This window comes from Megascapheus bottae, chromosome 15, assembly GCF_031878675.1.
Source record: "Megascapheus bottae isolate mThoBot1 chromosome 15, mThoBot2.hap1, whole genome shotgun sequence".
In the NCBI taxonomy this organism is placed as follows: domain Eukaryota; kingdom Metazoa; phylum Chordata; class Mammalia; order Rodentia; family Geomyidae; genus Megascapheus; species Megascapheus bottae.
This window is the reverse complement of record NC_143523.1, coordinates 46,451,828-46,478,663: the sequence shown is the minus strand read 5'-3', so window position 1 is coordinate 46,478,663 and position 26,836 is coordinate 46,451,828. Positions and strand designations below refer to the sequence as shown.

General features: G+C 38.3%; 1 protein-coding gene and 1 long non-coding RNA gene across 4 annotated transcripts in view; one reads left to right on the top strand and one right to left on the bottom strand.

The window, feature by feature from the left end:
- Adk (adenosine kinase) overlaps nucleotides 1–26,836 on the bottom strand; it is a 328,745-nt gene that overhangs the window by 93,752 nt on the left and 208,157 nt on the right. The gene's annotated exons all lie outside the window — the stretch shown is intronic.
- LOC150054303 (uncharacterized) overlaps nucleotides 10,047–26,836 on the top strand; it is a 68,529-nt gene continuing 51,739 nt past the window's right edge. For all 3 annotated transcript variants that reach the window (XR_016537850.1, XR_016537849.1, XR_016537848.1), the window contains exons 1-2: nucleotides 10,047–10,296; nucleotides 16,873–17,004. This is a non-coding gene — a long non-coding RNA (uncharacterized LOC150054303). The remainder of the gene's footprint in view (nucleotides 10,297–16,872; nucleotides 17,005–26,836) is intronic.

Below are 26,836 nucleotides of genomic sequence, written 5' to 3'. Positions count from 1 at the left end.
AAAAACCGTGGGGGCAATGTACAGCTATAAAAGATAGTCATGGCCTCTATCCACTAGATTTATAATAAAGATTAGATAGTCAGTATATAAATTATTCATTCATAAATGAACCCAGAAAACATATTAGGCAGACAAAACAAAGGCTTAAAAATACTAATAAGTGTATACAAGTTAACTCATTCACAAAATGGTTTTTAGCTAGTTGACCTGTCTATTCCAGCAAGCAAAGTTGTTCATTTCTACTTTTAAATACATTTAATGATGGCAACCAAAGGAAATGTTAAGTTAGCAAAAGTGCTTCCTTAGGTTTTTTTTTTTTTTTGGCGGGGGGGGGTGGTGGTTCTTGGGGCTTGAACTCTGGGCCTGGGTACTGTCCTTGAGCTCTTCAGCTCAAGGTTCTGCCCTACCCCTGGCCCTGGGCATTGTTGCTGAAGTCTTCAGCTCAAGGCTACTGCACTACCCCCTTGAGCCACAACCCTGCTTCCCATTTACTAGTGATTAATGGAGATATGAGTCTCTCATTCTTTAGTTCCTGGCTGGCTTCGAACTAGGATCCTCAGATCTCAGCCTTCTGAGTAGCTAAGATTACAGACATGAGCCACCATGCCAGGTGTATTTTTTTCTTTTCTGTTTTTTTTTTTTTTGCCATTGTGGGGCTTAAACTCAGGGTCTGAGCACTGTCCTTGGACTTCCTCAAGGCTAGTGCTCTACCACTTGAGCCTCAGCACCATTTCTGCCTTTTCGTCTATGTATCTGGTACCTATGAATCAAACCTGGGTCTTCGTGCATGCTAGGCAAGCACTCTACCACTAGGTTTAGAGGCTGACATTTGGATCTGAAGCATTTGACTGCTCTGTGATGAACTTGTGCAAGTATATCTGTATAGTATATTAGTATATCTGAAGACCTTTTTTATTTTGTCTTTGCTGCTTTATCTTATTTATTTATTTAGCCAGTCCTGAGCTCAGGGGCTGAGCATGTCCTTGAACTTTCGCAAGGATAGAGCTCTACCACTGGAGCCTCAGCACCACTTCTGCCCTTTTTTCTATGTATGTGGTACCAAGGAATCAAACCTAGAGCGCTAGGCAAGCACTCTACCACTAGGCCAAACTCCTGGTCCCCCCTTTTTGTTGTTTTTATTTTTATTTTTGTGGGTCATGGGGCTGGAACTAGGCCTGGGCACTGTCCCTGAGCTCTTCAGCTCAAGGCTATCACCCTACACTTCAGCCATGCCCCACTTCTGGTTTTCTAGAGGTTAATTGGAGATATGAGTTTCAGGCCCTTTAAGTGTGCCGAGGCTGGCTTTGAACCTTGATCCTCAGATCTCAGCCTCCTGAGTAGCTATGATTACAGGTGAGAGCCACCACACCTGGCTGCTTTAGTTTATTTTTTAAGCAGAATCTTTTTGCCTAAGATGTCCTGAGTATTCTGCCTACCACTGCCTCTTGTGTAGTGGGCATAGGTATATACACCAGAACTAATCCAATGGTAACTGGGTATTAGATGACAAAGATATGAATTTTATATTTTGAGTGCTGGATCTTTTATCACTTCATAGATTTTAGGTGTAATTGACAACTATATATTTCACTTCCCGGGGCTATTTTAGTGACCTTAACTTATGTTAGCCTGGAGGCTATGCAAAACTATCTCCTAGAAAAAAAAAAAACCAAAATAACAAAATGAACGCAAATAGAATATGAAACTCATAAGTGGACAAGTATAGAGTATACAGCTGGATTTTCCTTTTAACAGATTAACACAGAATTTAGAGAGAGCACTGATTTGAAGTTGTTTTGGTTTTATTAGCAGAACCTATCATTGAACTTCACCATTCGTTAGACCTTAGTTTTCTGAGAGAAAAAGGGAACAAAATCAGGAATCTCAGTGATAGTCATAGTTTAAAACAGAATTTCATTAACTAAAAGACTTTTGGAAATAAAATTACAATATATTAATCTAACAAAAGGTAGTTAATAATATGAAGTACTAGTAGTATCCTATTTCTTTTTTTTTTTTTGTGGGTCATGGTGCTTGAATTTGGCCTGGGCGCTGTCCCTGAACTCTTCACCTCAAGGCTACTGCCCTACCCCTGGGCCTGGGCCCTGTATCTGAGCTCTTCAGCTCAAGGCTACCCCTCTATCCTTGAGCCAAAAGCCCCACTTCCCATTTTCTAGAGGTTAATTGGAGGTAAGAGTCTCAGGTCCTTTTGTCCCCGGGCTGGCTTTGAACCTTGATCCTCAGATCTTAGCCTCCTGAGTAGCGAGGATTACAGGCGTGAGCCACTGGGCCCGGCTTGTGTTTCTAATGAAAGATAAAAATAATTTCCCCCATGTCAGAATTTTCACATGTGTATGTGTGACAGAAGAGTATATGTACAGAAACATCCAACACACACTCATATTCATACTATCATATCCAAATACTACAAAAATCAATATTGGCTTCTTTCTCACAAATGGAATCATAGTAATTATATATGGTACAGGAAATATTGTCATGCTACTATCTTATAAACAAATTAGATATAGACAAAATTTTCAAAGTGGCCACTGGGAAGCAGTAAGAACAGACATGGAAGTGATCAATAAAAACAGGTCTTTAAATGTATTATGAAGAAGTTGTACAAAGATGGTTTAATTCCCTAAGTCAGGTTATGAGCACAATGCTTCTTGATCAATGTCACCTCTTTCATTATTGTCCCCTTCCCTACTCTCAAGTTATATAGTTCAATTTTAAATAATGTATATTGAATATAATGACTGTGTTTGCTTACCTTTCCTATCTCCATTTGTACTTCTCTCTGACCTGACCCTAAACAGGTCCCTTAGTAATACAAAACAGAACTACTCGAGCAAAAATAATATGCATGAAAAGCAAACCAGCTAAATGTACAAAATAGATTTCAAAATAAAAAAATAGAGAAATGAAAGGAAGTACTCAGTTGTGCATATTGTATATACTCAGCAAGGATGTATAAGAATGATTTACCTACCTTTTCTAGATTAAAAACAAATGATTTTAAGAAATAGAATATTTCTGCAAAGTTCATGTTGATTGTATTTCACATGACAGACAAAAGAAATACACATAGGGGCCGGGAGTTTGGCCTAGTGGTTAAAGTGCTTGCCTAGCATGCATGAAGACCCGGGTTCGATTCCTCGGTACCACATACATAGAAAAAAGCCAGAAGTGGTGCTGAGGCTCAAGTGGTAGAGCTCTAGCCTTGAGAAAGTCCAAGGACAGTGCTCAGGCCCTGAGCTCAAGCCCAGGACTGGCAAAAAAAAAAAAAGAAATACACATAAAATCCTCCTTATTTGCAGATTTAATATATGCTGTTTCGACCAAGAGCATAAAAAACAAAAATCCAAAGAAATTTAGCCAGATGCCAGTGGCTCATGCTACTAGCCAATAGCAATACTAGCTATTCAGACGTCTGAGATCTGAGGCCTTATCTCCAACTAGCCACCAAAAAAGCCAGAAGTGGAAGAACAGTGCATAGGTCCTAAGTTCAAGTCCCAGGACTGGCATTAAAAAAAATAATAATAAAATGAGGGCCGGGAGTTTGGCCTAGCGGTAGAGTGCATGAAGACCCAGGTTTGATACCACATATGTAGAAAAAGCCAGAAGTGCTACTGTGGCTCAAGTGGTAGAAGAGCTCTAGCCTTGAGATAGCCCAAGGACAGAGCTTAGGCCCTGAGCTCAAGCCCAGGATTGGAAAAAAGAAAAAAAAAAATCAAATGAAATTTGAAAGACAAAAAATTTAAATTCCTGCCATGCAGGTGGCTCATGCCTGTTATCCTAGCTACTCAGGAGGCTGAGAACTGACATTCAAGGTTCAAAGCCAGCCCAGGCACAAAAGGACCTGAGATTCTTATCTCCAATTAAACTCTAGAAAACTGAGAAGTGGGGCCTGGATCAAGGGTAGGGCAGTACCCTTGAGATGAAGAGCTCAGAGACAGCACCCAGGCCAAATTCAAGCCCCATGACCTACAAAAAAAACAAAATTAAATTCCTGCACATACATTAATATAGCTCAATTAATGCAGAGTAGCTCTCATTTCTTTCTGCTCATGGTCAGGTTAACATTTTGTGTGATATGTGTCTTTGTCTTTCCCTGCCATTAATTTTGTGAAAATATGTTGTTCAAAACAAGTCCAGGGCAGGAGAGTTGATGAAACTTCCTCCCCAGTCCTGGGGCTTGAATGCACTGTCCTAGGCTTTTCTCAACTCTAACACTATGTCACTTGAGCCACAGCACAACTTTCAGCTTTTTCTGTGTATGGGATACCGAGGAGTTGAACCCAGGGCTTTGTGCATTCTAGGCAAGTACTCTACCACTAGGCAAGCCCAGTCTATGAAACTTTTTTTTGTTGTGGTGGTGGTGGGACTTGGACTCTGGGCCTGGGCACTGTCCCTGAGCTCTTCAGCTCAGTCCTACCCCTGGAGCCACAGTGCCACTCCTGCTTTTCTAGTGGTTAACTGGAGATAAGTCTCATGGTCTTTAGTGCTTAGGTTGGTTTGAACCGATCCTAAGATCTTAGCCTCCTGAGTAGCTAAGATTACAGGTGTGAGCCACTGTACTTGGCTAGTCTATGAAACTTTTTTTTTTTTTTTTGGTGGGTCTTGGGGCTTGAACTGGGCCTGGGCACTGTCCCTGAGCCCTTCATCTAAAGGCTACCACTCTATCCCTGGGTCCCGGTATTGTCCTTGAGCTCTACAGCTCACGGCTACTACCCTACCCTTAAGCCAAGCTCTACTTCCTGTTTTCTAGAGGTTAATTGGAGATAAGGGTTTCTGGTCCTTTTGTGTATGGGCTGTCTTTGAACCTTGATCCTTGATTTTCAGATCTCAGTCTCCAGAGTAGCTAGGATTACAGGCATGAGCAAGGACACTGACTCTAGGAAACTCTTATCTTCAATTAACTCCAGAAAATTGGAAGTGGAAACTATGACTCTGACTCAAGGTGGTAGAGTGTTAGCCTTGATGAAGACCTCAAGGACACTGCCCAGAGCCTGACCTCAAGCCCTACGGCTGACAAAAGCAAAACAAAGGAAAGCAAATGATACACAAAAAGACATGATAAAGGAACTGGTGTTGTGGCTCAAGGAGTAGAGCAGTACCCTTGAGCTGTAATGCTCAGAGACAACATCCAGGTCCACAGTTCAAGTTCCACGATAGAAAAAAAAAAAAAAAGCATGGCCAAGTTGATGGTGGAATGTCTTTAGCAGAAGATGGGTGGTATTATGGGAAAAATGAGTCAAGCATCCTCAGTATGGAACTCTGCATACTGAGCATTCAGTATTTTCTTCAATGACAGCCTCTTTGAAACCATATACGATGGTATCTCATAGACTTTTTTTTTTCCTTTAGTAGAATCTGAAATAAAACATTTAACTGAAGTTGCCCCCATAACAATCATACAATGGGACTTGAAAGTAATAGAACATGGAGGTCATTACGTTGTACTGGCATATAGCAATAAGCATTATAAAATGATTAGAATAGGTGCCAGGACTGTGGCCTAGTGGTAGAGTGCTTGCCTAGCATGCAGGAAGCCTGGGATTTTATTCCTTGGTACCACATACACAGAAAAAGTCAGAAGTCACTACTTCTGTAACTCTAGTAACAGACTGCTAGCTTTGAGAAAACCCAAGGACAGTGCCCAAGCCCAGAGTTCAAGCCTCAGGATTGGCAAAAAAAAAAAAAAAAGATTAGGATTGTTGTTCAGATGTTGGCTGGATTAGTTTTGTTGACAGCCATTTTGATTTTTATATATACTATTACAAACTGGTTTCCAGCATAACCATCTCAAGAAACTATTTTCACTAACCTCAGTCTTTATTCTTGGCCTTCAACAGTATAACTTGATCTCTTTTTGTCAGGAAAGAAGAACTTCTGCAGAGTGCAACAGAATATTTATCTTAAGAAATAAGCACTCATTTCCTTCTATTCTTTCAGAGATATAACTTTAAATACTCTCCAAATTTCCTTGTACCTCAAATTATTCACTTCCTCAGTAAATGTGTTTCTTTTTTCAGGTCTATGATCATTTTCCTTTACTTTCTCTTGTATATTTAAACTTTTTGGATTTTGTATCTCTAACAGATAATTTTACTTATGAAAAGTAAGATTTTATTGATATTTTGGGATTCAAGTATTTCTCCTTTTTCTTAGACAATCATTCTACTACATAAGCTACATCCCTAGCTCTCCTTTCTAGTTTTCTTTTTCTATTCTTTTTTGGGTAACGGGGCTTGAGCTTGGCCTGGGCACTGTCCTTGAGCTCTTTAGATCAAGGCTACTGCTCTATCTTTGAGCCAATCCCCACTTTCCTTTTTCTAGAGGTTAATTTGAGATAAGAGTCCCAGGTCCTTTTGTGCCTGGGGTGGCTTTGAACCTTGATTCTCAGATCTCAGCCTCCTGAGTAGCTAAGATTACAGGCGTGAGCCACAGCACCCTGCCTTTTTTCTAGTTTTCTACTGCTTATCTGCTTTCTCATTCTATTTCTGTTGCTTAACTTTCTCCTTATTTGCTTAATTCTCTAAGTCTTTCTAGTCAACTAGTCTTCTAATATTTTCTTGTCCTCATATTTGATATGTGCAACACAAACTCTGCCTTACTTCCTGAGTCCTTTTGATACTTTCTTTACCAGTCTTTAGCACCAGTCTCACCCAGTATCAGTGCATCCTTACATAGGACCATTGGTTTCACTGTTCTAAATACCAAGTGTGATTAGCCTCTGTTTCAAAAGCTATCTACTGTTTTCTGACACAAATACCAGTTCCATAGTCTGACTTTCAAAGGACCTCTATAGTGTGCCTCTACTTTTCTTTCTAGCCTGATCTTTTATACTTCTCTTATACATGTACCAGGTGCCAGTCAAACTAGAATATTTGCTATTCTCTGAATATGCCCCAGGCTTTTTGCCTTTATGCTACCTTGCACATGTAGGCACTAAATGAATTAGAATACCTTCAACAACACTTGTCAAAATCCTACCCATTCCTCCGGGGTTAATTCAGCCATCTTTCTCATAATGGAAAGTCTTCTTGAATTGTTCATGCCTTCTCCTTTCTCTGCCTCCATTAAGTGGTTTCCTGTGTTACCCAAGAATTTCTCTCAAATTGTAAAAGCTTCACTTATTGGCAATTATGGAAACAATTATTTGTATAGACAGTTTATTTCCCCTACTGGAGAAATTGCTAGTGTAGAAAGTTTTTCACTTTGTATCCTCACAGGGTCTAACATATTACTATGCATAGAGACAATTAATTCCAGTCCATTTACCAAATGATCAAGACAAAGTCCCCAAATAATTGTAAATTACACTGATGTTACTTTGATTTCTTGCAGCTCATGCTTTATTTTTGAGATCAGAGCTGAGTGATTTTAGTACTCTGTAGATTCATATATTATTTCTTATGTTGCCCTGTGATTTACTTATAGTCTGTTTTACTCCTCTGATTTATCAGCTTAAGAACAATGTTTTCTATCACTTCCTAGAATTTTACTTTACACAGAGTATGAATTATACAAATGTATTAGAATGAGTTAACCTGATTAAGTCAATAGAACCATTACAAAAAAAGTGTGCACTGAAGTTTACAGATTTGTTAAAAATCCTACCTATCCTTCCAGGCTTATCTCAGTCTAAGATTTGGCTGACACCTTGGGAGATTTCTGGTTTGATGTGTTCTATGACAGTATTGATGGAATTCTTTTTCCATACGTATAGTCATGCTCTGAATTATGAAATTTATCTGAAATCCAAGTGTTCTGTAGATAATCAAGGAAACAGATTTTCCTATAAGAAGGTTTTGTTCTGAATTTTTTATTATCATCATATATTCAATGATATATGCAGTGTAAACATCACTGGCAGATAGTAAATATCAATACTACAGTACAACAATCACAAAGTTTGCACCAACAAAAACCATTACCCCAGAAATAACTAAACAAACTATAAAGCAACATTGCCAGGCCAGAAGCATGGCCTAGTGCTACCATGCCTACCATGTATGAAGCCCTGGGTTTTGTTCCTCAGAACCAAATACATAGAAAAAGCCAGAAGTGGTGCTGTGGCTCAAATGGTAGAGTGCTAGCCTTGAAGAAAGCCCAAGGACAGTATTTAAGCCCTGAGTTCAAGCCCCAGGACTGGCAAAAAAACCCAAACCAAAATAAAACAAAAAAACATTGTCAGTCTTAGGAGAAAAGTACCAAAGTATTATAAAATAATATACAGAGTGAAAAGAACCCCAAAGATACGAAAACAAAGGACTCCTGCTGCTGCTTCTCCTTCTTCTTCTTCTTCTTTTTTTTTTTTTTTTGGTGGGTCATGGGGCTTTAACTCGGCCTGGTGACTGTTCCTGAGCTTTTCAGCTCAAGGCTGCTGCCCTACCCTTGAGCTAAGCCCAACTTCCTGTTCTCTAGAGGTTAATTGGAGATAAGAGTCTCAGGTCCTTTTGTGCCAAGGCTGGCTTTGAACCCTGATCCTCAGATCTCAGTCTCCTGAATAGTTAGGATTACAGGCATGAGCCACTGTGCCCGGCAATGACCCCTTCTTAATTTGTCTTACTTTTTTAGATGACTGTGTTTTTTACCTTATATATGGTGTATGCACTAGCACACCTGAGGGAAGATGGGAGGAAGCCACAGAATCATTGGAAAGGCAGGTAATGAAAGTGCAGTGGTGGGGCCCATCAGCTGTGTTAGATATTGATGAAATGGAACTAAGTGCCAAGAGTGGTGATAGGAGGAAGGGAATAATAAAGAAAGAGGGAATAACTTATACTTAGCAATAAGAAAGAAATGTATGGGGGAGGGAAATGGGGACAAAATCAACATGTGTGAAGAAATGCACCCTCTATCTGGTGAATATAACTGTAACCCTTCTATAAATTACAATAAAAAATTAAAAAAGAAAGTAAGAGATGTACATATAACCTGATCTGGAAGAAATACTTTTATTGTTAATATTCAAAGAGCTAAACTTTTTTCTTATGTAAAATTTGAGGTTTTTGTATTTTTTTTGTCATTTATAAATTTTGTTGGTTACAATGATGATGCTAATTACTGTGAAAGCAAAAATGTGTTTATGACTTTAGCTAAATATAACTACATCACAGTCCTGTGAAATATATGTTATTACTTAATCTCAAAAAAGAAATCTTTGGAGAAAAAAAAACAACACTGTTTATAAAGACAAATAACAGAGATAAATATGTCTTGACTTTGAGTGAGGAATTGAATAAGCTGTCAACAAATATAATTTTATGGCAAGCTACTATTTTACTTTGCAGAGCTGTAATACTAATAAGAAAATTTACATCACTTGAGATGGAAACGTAAGTTTAAATGAGCTTCTAACCAGGAATAACTTACTAAAAGATACTTTTATGGCTTTAAAATGACTCTTTTCCCTATCAAACAAAGAAATGCTAACTTGTATCCAGTCATGTATCTCTGCCACTTTTTACTTCCAGTGCACACAATCGTTATAAACACAAGTGTAGCTGAAGACACATACTAAAAATTTATTTCAAAATAAAATATTATATAGTAAATCAATCTTACAAATTAAACATTAAAAAGAATAAGATCTGATTTATATAATCAGCTTCTTGAAAATAGAAGCTAGGAGCTTTTGTAGTAACAAACCTTAAAAATCCTGTTCTGAAAGGAATCATCTGAGTTACATTTCTAATTAGCGTGCCCTTTGCCTTACAAAATAGAGAAAATTTCTCCTTCCTCCCTCCTTCCCTCCCCTCACAATCTGCTTCCCTAAAGTATTGAATTTTGAAATCAGGGCTACACACATGCTAGGCAGGCACTCTACCACTTCAGTTATTCATCAGCCCCTAGAAAATTAATTCTTGATTAGTCAGAGAAGGCTAGAGATAGTTGAAGAGTGGGGAACCCTTTTCCGCCAAAGGCCATTTGGCATGTGATGTTATATGGTATCTATGTTTATGTTGCTATGGAAAAAGCTCCTAGCTTTATGGAATTTCAAGTTCCATCTGTTGTTGCCTTGGCAGGATCAGACCAAATAATTTCAGAACCTTCAGTCATTTCCAATGGGCCTATAGTAGATCGAAGAATTAATGGGTATTGGTTAGCATTAGCAGAGTTGCAAGAAAGAATGTAGATTTAGGGCAAGGATGCTCAAGTGGTAGATTTCATGTCTCCCATTTTCATTTCAGAGTAAGTCATTTGAACTTAATCACATAACTGATTGATTGGCTTCAGACAACTATTAACATTACCTTCACCGCATCCTCTGCTAATCAACAGGTAATACTAACCTGTATTTCTTACTTAGAAAGGGTGGTAAAGTGTTTCAAGAAAGCAATGGTATTTTCTTGAGAAGAAAGTGATAAATCATGTATGTGAGAGAATGTCAACAGTCTCAAGATTAGTTCTTACTATGATTTTTAGAAGCATGTTAAAATCACTTGGGTGTGCCATTGCACAGTGTCTGAAAATAGCCAGCAAAAACTGGAGTAATTTTTTTGTGCAATTGTGGGAGGAAATATGCAATCTCTTTATTATTCCTGAAACAATATATAATCTAAACAGTGAGACTTGGTAACTATTAAGATTCAGAACAGGTGTCTATTTGATGAATATCTAGGGTCTCCATGTGACCACTGTGACGATGTTAGCTTTTAGTTAGTGATATATAGGCATGATAGCTACTGCATGTAATCTCTCTTGATTGTGACAAACTGGGCGGACTTTTTATTTCTGCTGCAGGAATAAGAGGTTAACAATAACTATATTCTGTTTGCCTTAGGAATTTTTAACAACACATGAACATATTAGATATCATTTACCTGTACAGTTACATGGCACTCTGCTAGGTTCATTTGACTAAAAACAAATAAGGCAAAGAGCCAGGTATCAGTAGCTCATGCCGATAATTCTAGCTACTCAGGAGGCTGAGATATGAACGATTAAAGTCTGTGAGACTCTACCTCTATAACAACCAGCAAAAAGCCAGGCTGCTTGTATAAAAGACTCAAGTGTTAGAGGATAAGCAAGTATCATCAAGGAAGAGGAGCAAAAACATGAGACCACAAGACCCTGAGTTCAAACCCTAGTATGGGGGACAGGGGAAAGGAAAGCAAAGGCAAATAGAATTAAGATAAAAATAAAAATTAGCATCAGTATATAGTATGTCCAATTATAATTAAAGAAAAAAAGAGGAAGTGGAGCTGTTCAGCCTTGAGCTGAAGAGTTCAGGGACATTGCCTAGGCCCAGAGTTCAAGCCCCATGACAAACAACAACAACAACAACAACAACAACAACAAATAATAATAATAATAATAATAATAATAATAATAATAATAATAAGCCAGGCACGGTAGCTCACGCCTGTAATCTTAGCTACCCAGGAGGCTGAGATCTGAGGATCAAGGTTCAAAGCCAGCCCGGGCACAAAAGGACCTGAGACTCTTTACCTCCAATTAACCTCTAGAAAACCCGAAGTGAGGCTTGGTTCAAGGGTAAGGCAGTAGCCTTGAGCTGAAGAGTTTGGGGACAGTGACCAGGCCGAGTTCAAGCCCCACGACCCATCAAAAAAAAATAATAATAATTATAAAAAGAAAAGAAAGAGAAAGGAGTGGAATTTGAACTGTCTAAAAGCTTAGGCAAGGCTATATCTTAGAGAAGATACAGCAATTTGAAATGTGAACAATGTGACCAGAGAATAGCCAGTTGTCCCATCTGGCTAGATCATAAAGTAGATTAGTGGAAGAGTGGAAAGACATGAGAGGCAGATTTAGCTGTAATGAGTTAAAAGAATAGATTTAATTCAGTAAGTATGTGATAGAAGGAGTGAGAGATATTAAGGTTTTTGAGGTCTGTGATATAACATGGTAAAAAAAAGTAGTTTATCTTAGTAAGATATGTAGAATGCAAATTCCACATAAAGTAAAAAAGTTTTTAGATGGGAGAGGAAAAAGCCGATGCAAAATAATTTAAATAGTGAAGTACAAAAGTGACAAATTATATGGCATAAACAAAATAAATTTCAGGTGAGCAATCAGCTTGCCTCCTATGTTTCATACAGTATAATATTATAATAAAAATGAGGAGTCACGGACTAGAAACCAAGCAACTTGGATTCTTTTTCTTCCTTCTTTGCCCCTGGTGTGACTATGAGCAAGATACAAACCCTCAAATTCCTCATTTCAAGAGTAAGAGGCTTTTAACTCCTAGAAGCCTTTTCTAACCCTAAAGTTTAGTGATCATGAAAAATGTTTTTAGGAGTCTTTTAACAACCATTGTCGGATTACTAGGAAGGGTTCCTTAAGCCCAAAGTCCAGAGATTCTATTAAGAAAGGACTGGCCTAGATCAGTGACCAGATTTAAATACCTGTCACTTTCTACTGCTGATGTCTTTCTTTAAAAGGTAAAGTACCATTTAAAAATGACAGGAAAAGATTCATTACTTCATTTTAGAACCAAAATTTAAGAAATTATTCTCCTCATACATAGATACTTGAAACAAGTTCTTGCCAAGAAAAATAACCATATTATAAAATATAGAAGTTGGAAATATGAATCATCACTAGTATTAAAACATATGTTTAATAATTATACTGCACTTTCATACTTATAGCTGAATCCTATTGGGTTTAAACACAAAGAAGAATTTCTGATTTTATAAATGGCATTTAAATGTAGTCAGAAGTAGAAACAAGAACCATCTGATATAGGAATTGCTGTGGTTAAAATGAAAACGAGAAACTAAAGACATAAGGAGGGTAGACAGTAAAAGGGAGGAAGAATACAGAAGCAGGCTAGAAGTGAATATACCACCCAAATAATTCTGAGCCGGTGACAGGAGGCAAATACTTAAAAATTTACATTTTATATCATGTGTTTTCTGATACAATAGTATTGTTAACTAATTTTGCAATTGAAGATGAGGCACTTGTCATTCCTTTATTCTACAGTAATTGTAGACGTTAACTGTCTTTAAAATTATTTTTGCATCATTTAAATTTTAATCCTACTCACTTATCTGAGAAATAGATCTTTAAGTGGGGGTCTTATTATATTGTTCCACTTTTGTGGTGGTTGTTGTTGGTCATGGGGCTTGAACTCTGGGTCTAGGTGCTATCCATGAGCTCTTCTGCTCAAGATTATTGTTCTACCACACTGATCCACAGCGCCACTTCTGGTGGTTAATTGGAGATAAGAGTCTCACAGACTTGTGCCTGGGCTGGCTTTGAACTTGGACTTTAGCTCTCTGAGTAGCTAGATTACAGGTGTGAGCCACCAGCACCTGGCTTTTTTTTTTTTTTTGCCAGTCCCAGGGCTTGAACTCAGGGCCTGAGCACCATCCTTGGGCTTTCCTCAAGGCCAGCGCTCTACCACTTGAGCCACAGCACCACTTCCGGCTTTTTTCCCCCCAGTGTATGCGGTACCAAGGAATTGAACTCAAAGCATCGTGCACTCTACCACTAAGCCAAACTCCTGGCCCCTATTTTTTTTTAACCCAGGTTTACACATTTCTCCTGGAGTGATCACTTGTTTAAAAATTATCAGTATCATAGCATTCTTTTTCTTTTCTTTTCTTTTTTTTTTGTGCATCATGGAGGCTTGAACTCAGCCTGGGTGCTATCCCTGAGCTCTTCAGCTCAAGGCTACCTCCCTACCCTTGAGCCAAGCTCCATTTCCCATTTTCTAGAGGTTAACTCACTTAAGAATTTCAGGTCCTTCTTTTTTATTTATTTATTTATTTTTTGGCCCCCTTCTCTTTCTGGCCCCGCTCGCTCCGGCCCCGCTCGTTCCGGCCCCGCTCGCTCTGGCCCCCGCTCGTTCCGGCCCCGCTCGCTCTGGCCCCGCTCGCTCCGGCCCGTCTAGGCCTCCCTTTCTAGCTCAGGCCCCGCTCGCTCCGGCCCCGCTCGCTCCGGCCCCGCTCGCTCCGGCCCCTTCTCGCTCTGGCCCCGCTCGCTCCGGCCCCTTCTCGCTCTGGCCCCGCTCGCTCCGGCCTCGCTGGCTCTGGCTCGGCTCGCTCCCGCACGCTCCGGTCCTGCTCGCTCCGGCCCCGCTCGCTCCGGCCCCGCTCGCTCCGGCCACCACTCGGTTGGGCTCTGTTCACTTCAGCTCAGCTCGCTTCTTTCGCTCTCTGTCGCCGTCGCAGTCTTGTCTCTGCCACTTTTCCGGTTTGGTTGTGTCTCGTCTCTGCCACTTCCGGCTTGGTTGTATGTGGGATACCGAGGAATCGAACCCGGGTCTTTGTGCATGCTAGTCAAGCACTTTAACCGCTAGGCCAAACTCCCGGGCCCCCTTCAGGTCCTTTTGTGCCCAGGCTGGCTTTGAACTTGATACTCAGATCTCAGCCTCCTGAGTAGCTAGGATTGCAGGTGTGAACCACCCCGCCTGACATAGACAGTATTCTTAAATAATTGTACTTTAGTTCCTTTGCATTTTACTGTTATAAGATCAGCTATGCAAATATTGGCTCATCAACTTAACTAGCATGTTAGGATACAGTACTGTTTCAGGAGCACTTCTACAAGTAGAATGAATTTAAAAAACTTGTAATTTGATTCTTTATACTTCATCTATTTTCTGAGACCTTTTTATTTTTATCCATTCTGTAGGCTCTCAAGGTTTGAAAACCATTCATTACATAGAGTTCTTCAGGTCTATACCCCTGCCCTGGTTCATCTTGATAATACTTAGCAGTTTTCTCAAGGCCCTTAGGTACAGAGTGGGAAAGGAAAAAGTAACATGTCAACCTGCAGGGGCTGACAGAAAATATCGATACAAAAAGCTACTGAAACTACTAGCTATAATCAAGCTGCTCATGGTTTTTTTTGGTTGTTTTTTTTTTTTTTGCTGGGACACGGGGCTTGAACTCTGGGCTTGCCCACTGTCTCTGAGCTCTTCAGCTCAAAGCTACCACCCTACCCCTGGGCCTGGTTGCTGTCCTAGAGTTCTTCTGCTCAAGACTACTCACCCTACCCCTTGAGCCACAGCACCACTTCCCCTTTCTTAGTGATTAATTGGAGATAAGAATTTTTAGTACCCAGCTGGTTTTGAACTGGGATCCTCAGATCTCAGCATCCTGAGTAGCTATGATTATAGGCTTGAGCTACCACGCCCAGCTTCAAGTTGCTCATGTTCTAAGCAGCAGCTAGACCCTGACCTTTAAGGGATCACACAGTTCAGAAGTGGGGGCCTCTGTATAGACAATGTGGACAAAACACGGGGACACAGGGAATACTAATTCTCTGGATATTTTGCTTTATGTATGATCACAGGGGAGACCAAAAAAAAAGACCAAAAACTTAAGTGACACCTTTAATTTCTCATGATGGGAATTTAAAATAGTATTCCATTTAAGGAAAGTAAGAGTAAAATGTGTGTGTGGGGGGGGGGGAGGGTCTTGGAGGCTTCAACTTGGGGCCTGAGCATTGTTCCTGAGATATTATATTCAAAGCTACTACTCTACTTGAGTAATAGCTCTACTTCTAGATTTTTTTGTGTTTTTAATTGGAAGTAACCATCTTGTAGATTTTTCTGCTCAGGCTGGCTTGGAACCAGGATGTTCAGATCTCAGCTTCCTGAGTAATTAGGATTATAGCCCTGAGTGTATATTTTGCATCCCCTTTAGCATACACAATAATATTCAAATGAGCAAGTATATTTTAATACAATATTAATATACAAGTATTGAAAAATATTCTCCATTATGATGAGAAAATTCAAATAATTAAAAAATGATGGAATAAGATTAATCACAAGGGCCAGGAGTTTGGCCTAGTGGTAGAGTGATTGCCTAGCATGCACAAAGACCCAGGTTCAATTCCTTGGTACCACATATATAGAAAAAGCTGGAAGTGGTGCTGTGGCTCCAGTGGTAGAGCTCAGGCCCTGAGCTCAAGCCCCAGGACTGTCCAAAGGAAAAAAAAAGATTAATCAGGAATGGTTTCTTGGCAATGAGGAGCTTTTGGGAGAGGCATTGGGAAGAAAAACTAATAAAAACATAAAAAGCAAAAGATAGGATTCTAAAAAAGAAAAAGGATCATCAAAAAGAATGAGACAGCATTAGTTTTCCTGGGTTTGAAAAGGTTCTCTAATTTTGAAAATTAAGGGTAGATACAAGTGCTTTATTTTTTCAAGTGGCATTCTTCCAAAAGCTGACAGATTCATTTAATTTAAATGGCCTTTCTGGGAGATTTGTGAGATTGTAGTATATGACACTAAGCAAAGACCTGTTAGAAGTCAAAGCTGCAAACAATAGATAGATGCTTGGGGAAATTGGTAAGTGAGACAGGTTATTTTCTAGACATGCTTGTTAGAAAATTATTACACAAAGTATTCACCAGCCAGGAGTTTGGCCTAGTGGAGAGTGCTTGCCTAGCATTCATGAAGACCCGGGTTCCATTCCTTGGTACCACATACATAGAAGAAAACCAGAAATGGTGCTGAGACTCAAGTGGTAGAGTTCTAGCCTTGAGAAAGCCAAAGACTGTGCTCAGACCCTGAGCTCAAGCCCAGGACTGGCAAAGAAAAAAGAAAAAGAAAAAAGAGTATTCACCAAAGCTGTGGCTTTCAAGGATTATACCAGCAACCAGAGCAAAATGTTCACTTTACTTTGTAACTTGTCATATCTATGCATAAACATATACATATACACATATATACATCTGTGGCTTATATAATGCACACTATATTTTATTCCTTTCCATTAAAATAATAATCTTTGTCTCTTAAGTGAAACTAAGAATCTTATTCATCAAATAATATGGCTCTGTGGAACTTAAGTTGGCTTGAGTGCATCATACGATAACTACAGAGAGCATACTGAGTGTTCAATATGTCCTGTCTTTTTACTAATATATTAGGATTCACCATGCAAGGACTACGGTAGAAAGCAGTAATGCAGAAGATATTAAGGGGAGAGCATACTGAGAATTGGTGTGGATGAAGAAAGAATATCTAAAAATGATGTTGAAGTTCTGATGCAAAGAATAAATGTAAGTTAGCTAAGTAACATTGAATACCAGGATAAAAATAGTCAAGACTCGCCTATAATCCTAGCTACTCAGGAGGCTGAGGTCTGAGGATCAAGGTTCAAAGCCAGCCCAGGCACAAAAGGACCTGAAACTCCAATTAATCTCTAGAAAATGGGAAGTGGGGCTTGGCTCAAGGGTAGGGTAGTAGCGTTGAGCTGAATAGCAAAGAGACAGCACCCAGGCCAAGGGGTAGGATAGTAGCCTTGAGCTGAAGAGCTCAGGGATAGTGCTCAGTCCAAGTTCAAGCCCATGACCCACAAAAAAACCTCAAAACCCAAAACCCAAAAAACAGTCAAGATTGAGGAAAGAGCACGTGTTCAGTGCCTGAAGGGACAAGAAAGAGCTCATTTTAAATAAAACTAAAAGTAGGCAACTGTGGCTAGAGAATAGTTGAGAGAGAGTATTTTCATGTGAAAAAAAGGAAAAAAACAAACAAGGAACCAAAATCAAGCAAATACTCCCAATAAAACACCATGAAAGAAAATGTAATGTTTGTTGAATGTAAAGACAAATATAGAAACCTAATTTAATTTTGCCCTTGACCTAGTTCACCAAGACTACTTTAAAGTTACAGAGTATAAAATACAATGCAAGTGTATTTGACACGAAAAGCACTGATTCAATTTCTTGCCAAAGAAGGCATTTATTGAAAGCACATGTACTATATTAAAAAGGATCCTAAAATTTTATGTGCCAGATTTGATAAGGGATCTAATTTATATTCTGGCATTTAGCTGGAAGTCTAGATTTGTGATGCTGTCACACAATAAGAACTTGATTTTCCTTGTTCTTAAATAGATTGGTCTATTTTTTTGGACACTGGCAATTCCAATAGTAAAAGCTGATTGCAAAAATTCTAAACAAAGACTGAAGGTTAAGGACAAAGAGAGTAAAATCATCTTGGAAGGAAATGATACAAACTGCTAATCAATGAAAGTGTGTTTGTAACTATTACAATATTCTATGCAAGTTGTTGAATTCATCCTCAATCAGAACCCTCATTGCTTTTCTATTGACTAGTTACCCAAGAGTTTCACACCAACTGTTTTATACATACATATATACACATATGTCTATATGATATGCAAATATACACATTAAAGAAAAAAACAACACATGTTCTTAAGTTTGTTTTTCCCTAGTCCTGGGCACTTGAACTATGGGCCTGGGTGCTGTCCGCATGCTTTTGTGCTCAAGACTAGCACTCTATTACTTAAGCCATAACTCCACTTCTGGCTTTTTATGGTTAACGGGGATAAGAGTCTCATAGACATTCCTGCCTGGGCTGGCTTTGAACCATTATCCTCAGATCTCAATCTCCTGAACAGCTTGGATTACAGCATGAGCCACAGGTGTCTGGCATCTTAATTCTTTAATAAGCTTTATTAATGGAAAAACATTTAAAAGGATCTTTTATGGGCCAAGCAATGGTTCACAGAGAAAAATCATGAGCAATGTCCTTATAATACCCTTGTAATGACATTTTCGCAATTAATGTTCCTTTATCTTGCTTTCCTACTAAATTATCTGTCTTGCTGATGATTGTATCAACAGAAGTGCTTGGTATACAGTAGAGAGTAAGATACTTTTAATTAATGGTTTTTAAGCATCTCAAAAAATGCTCAAGAGCACCAGATATAAAATTCTTGCTTAACCTGTGTCCAAATAATTACGGAGGCTTTTGTTGTTATTGTTGTTTGTCAGCTTGGCTAGGGTGAGCTATTTTCCTTTTTCAACAAGGTAGTAAATTATCTGTTTCTATGACAGAATTTTGCAGATATAATTAAGAATCCCTTATCAGTTAACTTTATGTTAATCAAAAAAGGCTAAGTTCTTAGGTGGGCCTAATGTATTTGAGTGAGCCTTGTAAAAGAAAGCTTGCTTGAGCTTACACACTTGAAACAACTTGTGAGTTACAGCCTGCTTGTCATACTCCCTTTCTGATTTGACTCTGGAGGTGCTTAGCCAGTCTGAATAATTGCTTAGACCAATTCAAAGAAATGGTTCACTGTTTCTACATTTTCTACTGGTGGGTTCTCTCATTTAACACTGTGATAAGAAATAAAGTGAATATTTTAACTGTCTCCATTGGAAGTACTTATCATTTCAATACAGTGAGTGGGTTTATGTTAGGAATATATATAGTAGATGAAGCCTATATTTAGATGATACCTATCACTTAATTTATACACTTCATCGTTTTCCTCGATCCCAGGCCAATAATTAGGCTATTGTCTTTTTCCTTCGCAGTCAAAAAAATGAGATGAGACAAGGATTTTAAAGTTATTGCTACTGTATAACTAAGGTGTGACACTTAGTATAGGATTTACAAGAAATATTTCTCTTAAATAAGGTAAGACTTTAACACTGTTAAAGAAGTAACTGGGCAAGATGGCTCATTCTTATAATCCTAGCTACTCAGGAGGCTGAGATCTGAGGATCACGGTTCCAAGCCACCTCAGGCACTAAAGTCCATTGAGACTCTTATCTCCAATTAACTACCAGAAAACTGGAAGTGGTGCTGTGGCTCAAGGTAGTAGTCTTGATCTGAAGAGCTCAGGGACAAGGTAGAAAGAAACAAAGAAAGAAGGAAGGAAGGAAGGAAGGAAGAAAGGAAAGAAAGAAAGAAAGAAAGAAAGAAAGAAAGAAAGAAAGAAAGAAAGAAAAAGAAAGAAAGAAAGAGACAATAATGAGACAGGAAAATAAGTATATCCTAGCAGATTTAAATGGGAAAAATCACAAAATGGGTTGTTTTCAGACTTTTTTTACTTTATATTATAGAAATGACTGAAATCAAAGCTTCTCTTTTTTGAAAAAACAGTATTGCTACAAAAGCAATCTTTACTTTGTTTGGTTATATATTTTGGTTTGGAGAGAAAATAGTCTTTGTATACTGTTGAGTAATTATTTAAGTTTTGGTGTACTCATAATAAGTCAGAATGAATTGTGACTGTTTGATATAACTAAAGTAAGTAAGGTAAGAAATAAACAATGAGCTTAATAAACAAGCTAAACATAAACTAAAAACTTCCTTATGGGACATAACACCGACAGGGGTAAATATTTACTATGGATTTATTTCCATAAAAAACAAAGAGAGGGAAAACTAAGAAAAAGTAGCAAAAACTGAACAATACAAAAGAAAAAATAAAAGTTTGGCAAAGAAGTAAGGAATTGACAGGAAAAGAAAATACAAATGACCTATCATATTAAAGCTTTAGAAACAACCTTAGAAATTCAAATTAAAATAATGAAATGTCTTAAATGTATCAGCTTGGCAAATCTAAACAGACATTTAATGAAGAACATATTTGGTAGAATTTTTCTGGAAGGCAATTTGGCAAAATTTATTCAAAGTTAAATCTTTCATTTACTAAGAAATGGCATTTCAATTCTAGAGACAGAGCCTAAAGAAATATTTACACGAAAGTACATAAGACATGGGGCCGGGAGTTTGGCCTAGTGGTAGAGTGCTTGCCTAGCATGAACGAAGACCCGGGTTAGATTCCTTGGTGCCATATACTTAGAAAAAGCCAGAAGTGGTGCTGAGGCTCAAGTGGTAGAGCTCTAGCCTTGAGAAAAATCCAAGGACAGTGCTCAGGCCCTGAGCTTAAGCGCAGGACTGGCAAAAAAAAAAGTACATAAGATATATATTCACTACAGTACTATTTACAATAAAAATGAGAAAATAATAGCTTTCATTGGGAGAACAAACTGTGCTGTATTTATTGAATAATAAAACTACTAAAAAAACAAAAAAGGGCAGAGCTCTTGACTACCTTGTTTGAGGCTCTGGGTTCAAGCCACAGTGTAACAAACAAACCAACTAACCAATACACACCCTGAAAAGACAAGGGAGAAATAATACTATCAGGAAAAGAAGCCTAGTTACTTTGTTATGTAAAAAGATATAAAATGGAATTGTGACTTGATTTTATTAAAATGAAAAAAAAAATTTGCCAGTCCTGGGGCTTGAATTCAGGGCATGGGCACTGTCCTTGGGTTTCCTCAATGCTAGTACTCTACCACTTGAGTCACACCATCGCTTCTGGCTTTTACTGTGTATGTGGTACTGAGGAATAGAACCCAGGTCTTTGTGCATGCTAGGTGAATACTCTACCACGAGTCCACACTCCCAGCCCTTGTTAACTTTTTGTCTGGACTGGCATACAATCCTGGTTACTCTTGTAATCACAACTTCTAGGGTAGCTGAAATTACAACTGTAAGTCATTGTACCAAGTGTTCCTACTATTATCAATAAAGAAACTATTTTTGCTTAAGTTTGGTGATTCATGTCTATAGATATGGGAGGCTGAGGCAGGAGGACTATGAATTAGATGCCCGGCTGAGTTACATAGTGAGTCTATCTTAAACAAAATAAATTTAAAATGATATTTAATTTTGATTTGTAATTCCACTATGCAGGAATAGTATAGCCAGTAGCTCAAATGGAAACTTTAAAACATTTATGTAAATTTAGAAATAGTCACATAGTAACACCATTCCATAAAATGCCATAGCATATGCACTGCTTCAAGTAGCTAATCATATCCTTAGTAAGTGGGGTGTGCTTCTATTTTTAACTACTTGAAGTCTGGCAGCTTACTACATACACAATGCAAGAGTAAGGACTAAGCATGGACTGATAGCACCGATTGGGGAAACCTCAATTTTCCTGTAGTTGCATTGGTGTAGAACCTATGCTTAAGTCTTACAGAGCAATGATGGAATAAATGGAAGCCTCATACTGTGCTTGGTACCTCCTCTATTTCTAAAACAGACTCTCATATATCTTTACTTTCACACATAAAAGGGGACAGTAAAAAATAGCTAATGATTGTTCAGTGACAAAATCATTCCAAGAATGCTTCCTATGCCCCTCCCATCAAATCTTTAAAGCAGCACTGATATTCCATAGAAAATATTTGGTTAAATATACAGCAGCAGAGTCCCTGCTTGTAAAAGCTAGCGAAGCTGCTCTTTTAGCTCAGTGGAGAATACACATCACACAGTATAAGAGAGGCTAGAGACTGAAATACATACTTAGCAATTGCATTATACTTTGAACATTTTCTAAATCAACAATAAGCTAGATGTCTGTACTGAGAATGTATGGAATAGCCACAAGTTGTATGTAGAAAATAAGAGCTCATATGGCATACTGCTCTTCTCTATTTTAGAACTAGCACAGGAACCATGTGATACACTCATTGCTATGGTAACTACATTTCAGTAGTGAACAAGAGAGCAAACGGGCATGTAAAACATATATAAGTTGTCAATATATAAGTAATTGCTGCCCTGGAGCAGCAATAACTTAAATTTCATTGGTGCATGACTTCTTAGAATAAAAATCTACGCCTTCCATTTTCTCTGAATAAAGTTAATAAGCCTTTATTCCCATAATTCCTCCCCCAATTCAAGAAAAAACAAACAACTGGTCATTTATCTCCAGAATTTCAGTTGCTTCTTAACTATGATTACTACTATTATTATGAAGAAGCATTTACCATATTCTGTATGATACAAAGAGGGATGGAGTTTCTACTCTTCTCTAAATGTCTGAGTCTCAATTTTGAGGATGACTATAGAGAAGAATTTTCTGACTTGCTCTTAGAATTATCTCGATAGTCTAATGCTTTCAGTCCGGAGTAGCCAACAAATATGTTCTTACCAAGTCCTGATCATCCTTGATTATACTTAGATCAGCCTCAGATTGTCTTGTATTTTAATAAATATTTAAAGTAGTGTGCACTTAATTTTTTTCACCCTTTCTTCCTTTCATCCATAATTTAGGCTTATGGGGCAGTTAACTGGCAATGACTTTTAAAAAAGGTATGTTGAAGCCAGGCATGGTGGGTCACGCCTGTAATCCTACCTACTCAAGAGACTGAGATCGGAAGATTGAGGTTGAAAGCTAGCTTAGGCATTAAAGACCTTGACACTCTTATCTCCAATTAACCATTAGAAAAGGGGAAGTAGGGCTGTGACTCAAGGGGTTGGATTGTAGCCTTGAACTGAAGAGCTCAGGGACAGCACCAAGCCCAGAGTTCAAGCTCCATGACCCCCACCCTCCCAAAAAGGGTGCGTTAAATAAGGTAAAACCATGAAGAAAAAGATCTATCATTATACATATACATATATATATTGGAGATAAGGTCTTACTACCTTCATTATCCTTCATAATCTTTCAAGTACTGAGATTATAGGGGTGTGCATTGCTATTAAAATATTTTAAAGTGAAAGTTTGTATCCAATTTCATAATATATAAAGCATATAATATTACTGAAGTTGTCACACAATGGTATGTGTGTGTGTGCATGCACAAAGTGTTATTTTGTATACTACTTTGAAATTGTTATAAAAGATTATTCTGTGTGACATGAAATATTAACTTAAATATAGAAATACTAAAATCAAATGTATTGAAAAAAACACAAACAGAATAATGGCTATTGACAGTGTATGCTAGTATGTAGAGCTTTGTCATTCTTCTAAATTGTTTTTTTGTTTTTGTTTTAGTTTTCCAAGTTGTTGTTAACTGACCTCAAAAGCCTTTCCTTATAATTGCCTCCTAAGCTAGAAAATATATTATCATTTTGTTGGAACTTGGAGGGAAATTACACATTGAATAAGGCAGGCTATATATATACTTGATATATACAACCACTCATGTAGAAAGTAAGATGAAAAGGCTGTACATTTGTATTTGTGTGCTAAAAAGTAACTTACACTTTTGGCTGCTTCAGCAAGAGGAGTATTTTCTTCAAACTTATTGGTTCAGTGGCACCATATGGAGTCTGCAGATCTTCAGTTATCAAGAATGTCTCCAAGATACATTTCATTCTAGTGTGTTGTAACTTTCTACCCTGAAGCTGTCATTATAACTATATAATTCTATAATTCATGCCTTATAGTAAAAATGCATATTATATAGTTTACTGTTCTCATAGAGATTTCTAGTGATATCTATTTCCAAGTCATAATTTCAACTTGGTTAGAAGCATTCCATATATGTGATGCTACTAACCACTTTGCTGATTTATCTACTGTTTCAGGTAGTGAGGAAAGGATGAGAAACAGGACATGCACAAAAGGGGTATATGTCAACAATAAAATATTGTAGAACACTGTACATTAAGGAACTTCAGCTAGTATTGATGAATCATGGAGACATACTAATTACTGAAAAGAGAAAATCTAGGCGATTACAAAGTTAAAAAAGGAGCATGAAAGCAACAGATTGGATAAGGCCATACATATGGGCACATATAACATACATGTGCATACAGTTTAAGTTATGTTAGGACTACCACATATAAGCGATGCATGTGCACATGTAAGTATTTCAATGGTATGAAAACATAGAAGCCAGAAAGGCAGTAGCTCTGCAGAAGACTGGCAGGAGCTGCAAATACAGGAGTTAGAACCATGTGCTTTGTAACACACATATGTCACAATATTCTTTAATATGCACTAAATATTTTAAAAGCAAAGAGAGAAAAAAGAGAAAGGACATTGATGTATAATTACCTTTTCATGGGCAGAATGTCAGAGTGTCCATATTACAAAAAAGGGAATCACCTTTGCTTTCCTAAGTATTAAAAGCATATGAATAAAGCAAGAGTGACATTTTCAATGGAGGTATTTTTAATCGACTTGTAGAGTGAACCTCTGCAGTTTGTATTTTATATATAAGCATATGGTAATTATCATTAAATACAATTTTTATGTTATCTTACTTTTTCTGGAAAAAGAGGTAAGATTTACGGTTATTTTAAAATTAGTAAAGCTGGAGGCGGTGGCTCACACCTGTAATCCTAGTTGCTCAGGAGACTGAGACCTGAGGACTGCGGTTCAAAGCCAGCCCGGGCATTAAAGATGGTGAGACTCTTATCTCCAATTAACCAATTAACCACTAGAAAACCGGAAGTGGCACTGTGGCTCAAGGGTTAGAACAGTATCTTGAGTTGAAGAGCTCAGGGACAGTGTCCAGTCCTATAGTTCAAGCTCCATGACTGACAAAAAATAAAAAGCCAGGTGTGGTAGCTCACACCTGTAATCCTAGCTACTGAGGAGGCTGAGATCTGAGGATAGAGGTTCAAAGCCAGACCGGACACTAGAGAATGTGACCTCTTACCTCCAACGCTAAAAACTCGGGAAGTGGGGTGTGGCTCAAGGGGCAGGGTGGTAGTCTTGAGCTGAAGAGTTCAGGAACAGAGCCCAGACCAGAGTTCAAGCTCCATCACACACACACACACACACACACACACACACACACACACACACACACACACGTACGTAAAGTAGAAAGGCAAAAATAAAGAAGTAAAAAGTGATTTAAAATCTCAGCTAAGTGCCAATGGAATGATTTATGTATATAACCTTTTAGTTAGGATAACCCACCAGTTTAACTATCCTATAAATCGTTACCAATATAAAAATTAGTGGAAAGGGCTGAGACATTTAAGTTTTTGGTTTTTTTTTTTTTTTTTTTTTTTTGGTCAGTCGTGGAGCCTGGGCATTGTCCCTGAGCTCTTCAGCTGAAGGCTAGCCAGCCTGGGCTGGTTTGAACTGAGATCCTCTGATTCCAGCTCTGAATACAATTTATACAGAATTAATTTAGGTGTTTTGTACAATATATGAGGTCCAAGCTAGGTGCTGGTGACTTACGCCTATAATCCTAACTACTGAAGAGGCAGAGATCCGAGGATTACAGTTCAAAGTCAGCCAGACAAGAAAGTCCATAAGACTCTTATTCCCAATTAACCATCAGTAAAACAGAAGTGGAAGTATGGCTCAAAGTGGAAGAGGCCTATTCTTGAGCAAAAGAGTTCAGGGACAGCACCTAGGCTGAGTTAAAGCCCTAGGACTGAACAACAACAAAAAGGTACCAGGTCCATGTTAATTTCCTTTCTCCATTAATGGACAACTGACTCTAGCATTATCCTTTCCATATTCCACAAGTGCTTTTGTTGTAAATCAAATGATTACATGTGTGGGATCTGTGCGATATTATTCTATATATCCTTTGGTTCTGTGTTCTTGGCTCAAAATTCCTTCCCCAAGGCATGTCTTTCTATTATAACACTAGCCAGGAAGAAATTATTTTGATAGATTACAGGAGGCTAATTTCATAAAGGATATTGCCCCCTACCTGGAAGGAATAAATGGTGCACTGAGTGAGATACAGGAAGAAACTTAAGCAATAAGCTCCACATTCAGTCTGCTAGCATTAGATGATAACCTTTTGGGCCAATCACATTTCTGTGCAGTTGTCCATGCTTCAGTGGTATCTATACAAAGAGGTCTCATAAAAATTCAAGAAGACAGGGACTATAGATCTTTTGAATATCTGGACATGTGGAGGTTTCTTGGAGATGGTAGAGAAGCCTGGATCCCTTCCTTTATCCTATGCAATATGTTTCCCTCTGTCCTGTGAGCTGGTCAAACTGAACCCAAGGGAAGTTGAAGCTGCAATTTACAGCCAGTAGGTAAAACAAGTTGGAGCTTGTGACTGGCATCTGAAAGGGGTGAAGGTGGTAACCCATAATCTGTAGGATCATTAATAAAGGCAAATAAGGAAGAAGGAAAGGATTTTTCCCTCATTCTAACTATCTGTCTGTCTGTCTGTCTGTCTGTCTGTCTGTCTGTCTATTTATTTATTTTGGGGAGGGGTGTGTGCAAGTCCTGGGGCATGAACTCAGGGCTCTGTCCCTGAGCTTTACAGCTGAAGGCTATTTCAGCCACAGCTCCAATTCCAGCTTTTTGCTGGTTAATTGGTGATCAGA